The 6,509-nt window shown below is 32.5% G+C and overlaps 1 long non-coding RNA gene across 1 annotated transcript; it reads right to left on the reverse strand.

The window, feature by feature from the left end:
- Positions 1-1,849: 1,849 nt before the first annotated feature.
- LOC128551459 (uncharacterized) lies at positions 1,850-6,471 on the reverse strand. Its single transcript, XR_008368794.1, has 2 exons — positions 4,109-6,471; positions 1,850-3,830 (listed from the first exon to the last, which is right to left on the reverse strand). It is a non-coding gene; the product is annotated as an uncharacterized LOC128551459 (long non-coding RNA).
- Between the last annotated feature and the right edge of the window lie 38 nt (positions 6,472-6,509).

The raw sequence follows: 6,509 nt of genomic DNA on the forward strand, positions 1-6,509 counted from the left end.
TTTATTTATTTTCCTGACATCACATAACCTCTGCTTCCATATTAAAATGAATATATTCTGTTAAGGCCATGATGCAAGAGTTGAACTGGGATACACTAGAATCCCGTCTTCAACAAACCAAGCCACTAATGATGTACCGGGTCATTAATTACTTGGTGGACATCCGAGCCAAATTACTGATTCCAAATGACGTAAACACCAGAAGCCATACAAACAGATTCCTTCAGCCTTTCACCTATGTAAACGCATACAAGATCTCGTTCTTCCCTTCCGGAATCAAACTTTTGAACAGGCTGCCAGAAGAGGTATTGTTAGCCCCGTCCCTACATGTCTTCAAGACTAGGATGGGCAGGCAACACTCTGGAGCAGAATGATTTTATCCTGTTTTTAGATGTACTGACTTTTCATTCACACATGTACATACTATTATTCACAATTGTGCGACGATGCTCCAGAAGAGTCCAGTACATTATCCGCAAGAAGAAGAATGTGGCTGAATATTTCTAGTGCTTCTCAGCAGCGTGCTTACCAGACAGACAACATTCTACATATGCAATTACTAAGTTAAGTCTATTATTTTAAAATCATGTTTATGATGATTTTTTTCTAAAACAATGTATTTATAACTCAATTAGCAGTATTTGTCTGCACTTCTTATTTCAGTCACTAAGATATGACATTATTATTTTAGCACTGCATAACGAGCTGAAGTATTTGCTTGAGTATATCTATTATTTTTATACTTGTTTTCATGTAAAATTCAGAAGTCTCGTGTTTTGATCCATGTAAAAGTCATGCGCTGTTCTGAGATAGACGAAAACGTCAACATCGAAGACGCATAAAGGGCAAAACGAGCATTTGAATAACAGAATTAGCTGAGCAATTGCATAAGTTTTCTCATTAAATTTGGCCTGGTTCACATTTTGTCATATGTAGATTCCCTTGGGTCATTCCAGTCACAAAGTGCATTTAACATGACGTTTGTTCCCAGCTTTTCACTTGAACTGCTCTTAACTTTAAAACTGGCAATGAGTTTTTGGCACATTGAAGTAAAAATAGTGTCTTCATTAAAAATTATAACTTTTAGTGTTAAAAAAATGTGAACTACTTCATACGCTTGAAGATGTCTACATGGCTCATTTTTAACTATCATCGGATAGATTTAGCATGGTCTAGAGCTGAGTCAGCAATGTTTAATGGCATTTTATGAATAACGATTTTCAAGACGTTTAGCGTAAAATACAAACGGTTTTTTTTTTCATATGTATACATGTAACGCAAGATGGTCTTGAAAATATTGGGCACCACGCTTTTTCGAAGCATTAAAAAGGGATAAAATTCTATTAAAAGTTGGACAGATTTTGATACAAATATCAACAAATTGACCGGCTGTGAGTTGTGCATGATTATGTTTTAGGTGGGGTGGGGGGAAGGGGATTAATGAATATCCCTGACTTCACATATCCTCTGTTTCCATACTAAACTGAGTATATTGTGTATTTCTAGTGCCTTGTTTTTTAAATTACCAATGTGAAACAATGATTTGTTGTGCAGTCTGTCAGTTTACCAGACAGATATCATTCTACATCTGTTACGTCAAGGTTATATTTTCTCTCCAGCAGATTCCTGTAGGTTATTCCAATCTCAGAATGCATTGTTCATTACATTTATTCTTTAATTCTGGTATGTTTTATTGCATGAAAGTGCAATTTTCAGAATTAAAGTAAGGAAAAGACAGTGGCATTGCTCAAATGTCAGCTAGGATAGTTGTTGTTGTTTCCCTTTATTGGGGGAGATGGAGTCATCATTTTAACAGTACGTATATCAAATATGACACAAGACAATAGAGCGAATTTGTAAATTATAATTGCATGGGTATTTACAAAACGACATATACAAAAGCTAAAAGTGGTCCGAGAACAGTTCTGAATGATGACCATCGTAGATTCTTAAATATCTGTGGTAACTTTGTTCAAAGAGTATTAATGTAAATGTTTTAATTAATGAATGAAATTCGAAGATCATTACTGAGTGCATATGTGTTGCTTTAAATAGCAGATGCGAATATTGTGTGACATCTGGATTAATAAATTTAGTTAGTCATTAATTTTGGAGGCAGATTTAAACGGAGCTGCTCAGCAGTGTGTTTTCTGCAGCAAGTGTCGCTGATCTGCATTTTTTGCAAGGACACACTTCAGACGTTTTGCCTGGCAGGCCTTCGCACCAAAAAAGATGTTCCATATAAAACAAAGGTCAAAATTGAAGGAGTGCATGTAAATGTTTTGAACAACCCATGACTTTGAGATTTTTTGGCGTTTTTTTTTTTTTTGGCCCGTGCAAAATGTCTATATAAATTATCTCATTTTAAAAAGGTGATATCATTGCGCTGGAATTATTATATTTATAGAAAAAAACTTCATCCGAAATGTTACGTAATTGCTTCATACAGCTGTACTTGTCTGCGTGGCCAATTAGAAATTGATCGTTTTTTATGTAATTGTAATTCGTATCGACACTATTTACACAAAAATGTTTAAACGTTTTTTACCAAGACAATGTTATTTCACGAAGGCCAAAAGACTGTTGAAAAGACGCATTCATATATTAATTTATTAAAATTATCCATTATTGCATTTCACTATCAACATTTAGAATTTTTCATTTGACAATCAATATTTGATATTAAGCATTCGGCAAATAGCATTTTGCATTTAGCAAACAACAATTAACAAGGTGCACCGGCCTTCCGTTGAAATGCATTTCTACTCACTCGTTCCTCGAACGTGTAAGTGAAATATTAAGAAGTTTTTATATTATTAATTTAATATTTTTATGGAAGGCTGGTTCGCGAAGGACTACTTTATGACAAACAGTTAATGCAAAATGCTATTTGCCAACTGCGTTCTTTCAGATATTTAGAATTTTTCATTTGACAATCAATATTTGATATTAAGCATTCGGCAAATAGCATTTTGCATTTGGCAAACGACAATTAACAAGGCGCACCGGCCTTCCGTTGAAATGCATTTCTACTCACTCGTTCCTCGAACGTGTAAGTGACATATTAAGAAGTTTTTATATTATTAATTTAATATTTTTATGGAAGGCTGGTTCGCGAAGGACTACTTTATGACAAACAGTTAATGCAAAATGCTATTTGCCAACTGCGTTCTTTCAGATATTGTCTACTAAACTGTATTGTCAAATTATACATCTAGTTTCCTTTCCAATGATTTTCTGAAAGGTTTCAGAAGAACAAAATCAATGACTGTAAGATTGTCACGAGTTCAGGCCCGCCTTTCGGTAAGTTTTTTGGACCATCGTAACAGGTAAATATCCTTGATTTAGATTTCAAAGAAACAAATATGTGTAACACCATTTAATAAATAGAAACAAGTCATTGAATCACGTTTGTGCTTCTCCTCTGTGCGTCAAAAATCCTTTAACGATGACAATGTTTACCGTTGTGTTCATTCTTCTCAGGATTGATAAAAAATATGGTAACTAAGTAACGGTAGCAATGAGGTAATAAAATTGATGGTATCCCGGTGGTTACCTGTACCAATTAGGTAATGACAAGGAATTTTCAAAGTCTCTAGCATATGTTGTATCTCTTTAAGGCTCTTTATCAACAGAAACATATAACCACTATAATACAAGTTCTCATTTTTAGTTTGCCGTGATGTCAATATCTAAAGTCAAATCCATTCTACCTTCATATGGAATTATGATGCAATATAAGTTCTATTATTCCTATCAACACATGGATGACTCAAGCCCGTCACTTCTTTGCTTCGGTTCTGTATTATTGAAAGAAGTTACAGCGACTTCTGGAAAGAATACAGAAATATAATGAAAATCGAGTCATTTATCAGATAGGTATATTGTGCTACATCTTGTAAATTCTGTTACATTCTATCAATGTATACTCTAATGCAAGAATCATACTTAATTTTTCCAGTTGATTCTCTTACCTAGCAAGATGTATATGTACCAACCAAGTACTTTTATTTACTGATAAACATTTATTATAAAAACGGAATATAATGAACCGTGAATTCATAACTTAAACTATTTAGTCCAATCCAATAAAATGTTGAATTTTTACCTTCTTCAGTGGTAACATTACGAGACTCCTCTGTTGTGTTAGCTCTGTTTCCGATATTACGACAGACGATGATGCCTAGAACTAATGTTGCTACCTTTAACAATAACGACAAAGATGATGCCACAAGAGCCACGTAGTATATTCCATCAAGAGCTTTTGTCGAATTTTTGTTCTCTTGCAGATCTTTCGATGTCTAAAATGTAATTATATCATTCGTTTTATTGTCTGTTTTGTTTGGAGTCAAACCGGTAAATTTTTGCTCATTTGGCGTCTTTCTAGCTTAAAGAGAATTCCTATAGTTTTTTTCCTTTCATAGATTTTTTTTAAATTCACATATATGATAGGAAAATTTGTGCTGAAAACAATGAACAAATAAAAACAATAGGTCACCAGGCTTGTTTTTGTGAAAAATTGTTTTGAACACACCCACTTTTGCTGAAACTGCCAGCGATTTTTCAACATTTTCATAATTTTCTGCTTTTTTATAAATACCAACCAAAATATACATCCAGGCAGCACAATACGGTTTTTTCTTTTCACAGATTTTATTATATACTTATTTGATATCATAATCATATTTGTAATACTCTATCCTTACAATAATGGGTACAAATGAAAAAAAAATATTGTTTCATATTTACTTTTGTGAACTTTTTTCAATGAAAAATACCCATAGTGAAGAATATTATTTTTAAATTTTGAAAAAACTCTTTCATAGAATTTTTTCTTTTTCTTCTTGTGTATAGATAATTGTATTGTGAGCATAAAAATGGCTAAAAATGTATGGGTCACCAGGCTAAATTTTATGTTAAGACCGCTAGAATACAACACCTGTTCGGACGGAAATGGCGCGAACCTGGCCAAATTGATTTCATCTATGTCTGCTAAAAGTTAAATAAAAGTTTTAAAAATTCTTAATTCTTTCTATAATTGAATACTTAATAATCTGAAAGGCGATATTGTCTTATCAGTACTAAGTCAATTATCTTACATTATATGAACAACACTGTCTTTGTACTAAAATGCGATGTGAAAACACAACCACAAAAATAGCAAGATACCTGTCAGGCATGATACTTGTCAATACAAGATAAACCAGTATCAACATTTGATTACTGATATAACTTATCAAAAATGTTATTTCATTCAAAATTCCTCATATTTAAGATTGTCTGTAACATGTTTCAACAAAATGTTGACTTCATTTCAGTTTTCCATAGAAAGTGTCGGCTGCGCAGAAAGATGCGCATAAAAAATTATAGGAATTCCCTTTAAGGATGTACGAGCGTTTTTTTTTTTCAGGATATCCGCCATTTTGAAAAATGTTTCTTCAAATATTGCCTTCCAACAAAAGTTTTGCCGAAAATTAATGCTAAATCATTAAAATATGGCTAATAAAGTACCATTTAAGCAAATGGATTCTGCTTTTTACGAAAAAAAAAATTTCACCCTTATTTTTGGCTGGCATTTGTCTAAAATTGACGTAAGTTTTACAACGGGGTAGGGGTAGGTAATTTCAAATATCTATGAAACTAGATCAGGTTTCGTTTTGATATTTTCCTGACTGATACATGTAATGATAAGCTATAAATGAAATAAAAAATTTCAAGATATCTCTTTATTTTATCTGGAAAATATAAATTAAATAAAAAAGAACACAAAATATCAAAATTCACCAGTTTTTGACAGTTTTTTCTTAATAAATCTCTTAGATGCACGGTGACCCCTACTTTTTTTCTTTCCATTTTAAAACATTTTTGTGCGTCATTAAAGTTGCAAAATATTTTTAAAATCTTACCGTCAGAAATTTTTTTGTAGATCTAAATACATTTTTTCCATTGAAAATAAAGTGGGCGGGGTAATTATGTCAACATGTAAAAATGAAAGAGATTTGTTTGTGACATTTATGCTTATATAATACTGACATCACCTTGTATTCATATTAACCTGTAAGACATGAAATCCCTATAACATTAAATGGGATATTATATGTTTTATAAAGTACAACCATTTTTTCAATTTTACAAAATTTCAGAAATGCTTAAACAGTGGGTGTACAAAATGCCCTATAAAATTAAAACGAGTTCGGTGACCTATGTTTTTTCTTCTCTTGTTTGTCTTGAAAACTAATGTTCTTCAAGCTCACAGAGTATGAAAAAATTCTAACTGTTAGAAAAAATTCGATCGTACATCCTTAAGATGAAGGTTCAGATGCCCTTCCGGGTATTTTTTGAAGCACCGACGGGCACCTGGGTAGGAACCGTCGACGTTCTAAAAGCCAGCGAGATGATTCTAACTTGAAATTAAATAGCATTCTAAGGAATCTATTGTTACGTTGATAAACGGAAAAAGAAAACTATTGCGTTTAGAGTACACGATTTTTAACAGGCAAATTGTGTTG

Source organism: Mercenaria mercenaria, unplaced genomic scaffold (assembly GCF_021730395.1).
Source record: "Mercenaria mercenaria strain notata unplaced genomic scaffold, MADL_Memer_1 contig_1104, whole genome shotgun sequence".
Lineage (NCBI taxonomy): Eukaryota > Metazoa > Mollusca > Bivalvia > Venerida > Veneridae > Mercenaria > Mercenaria mercenaria.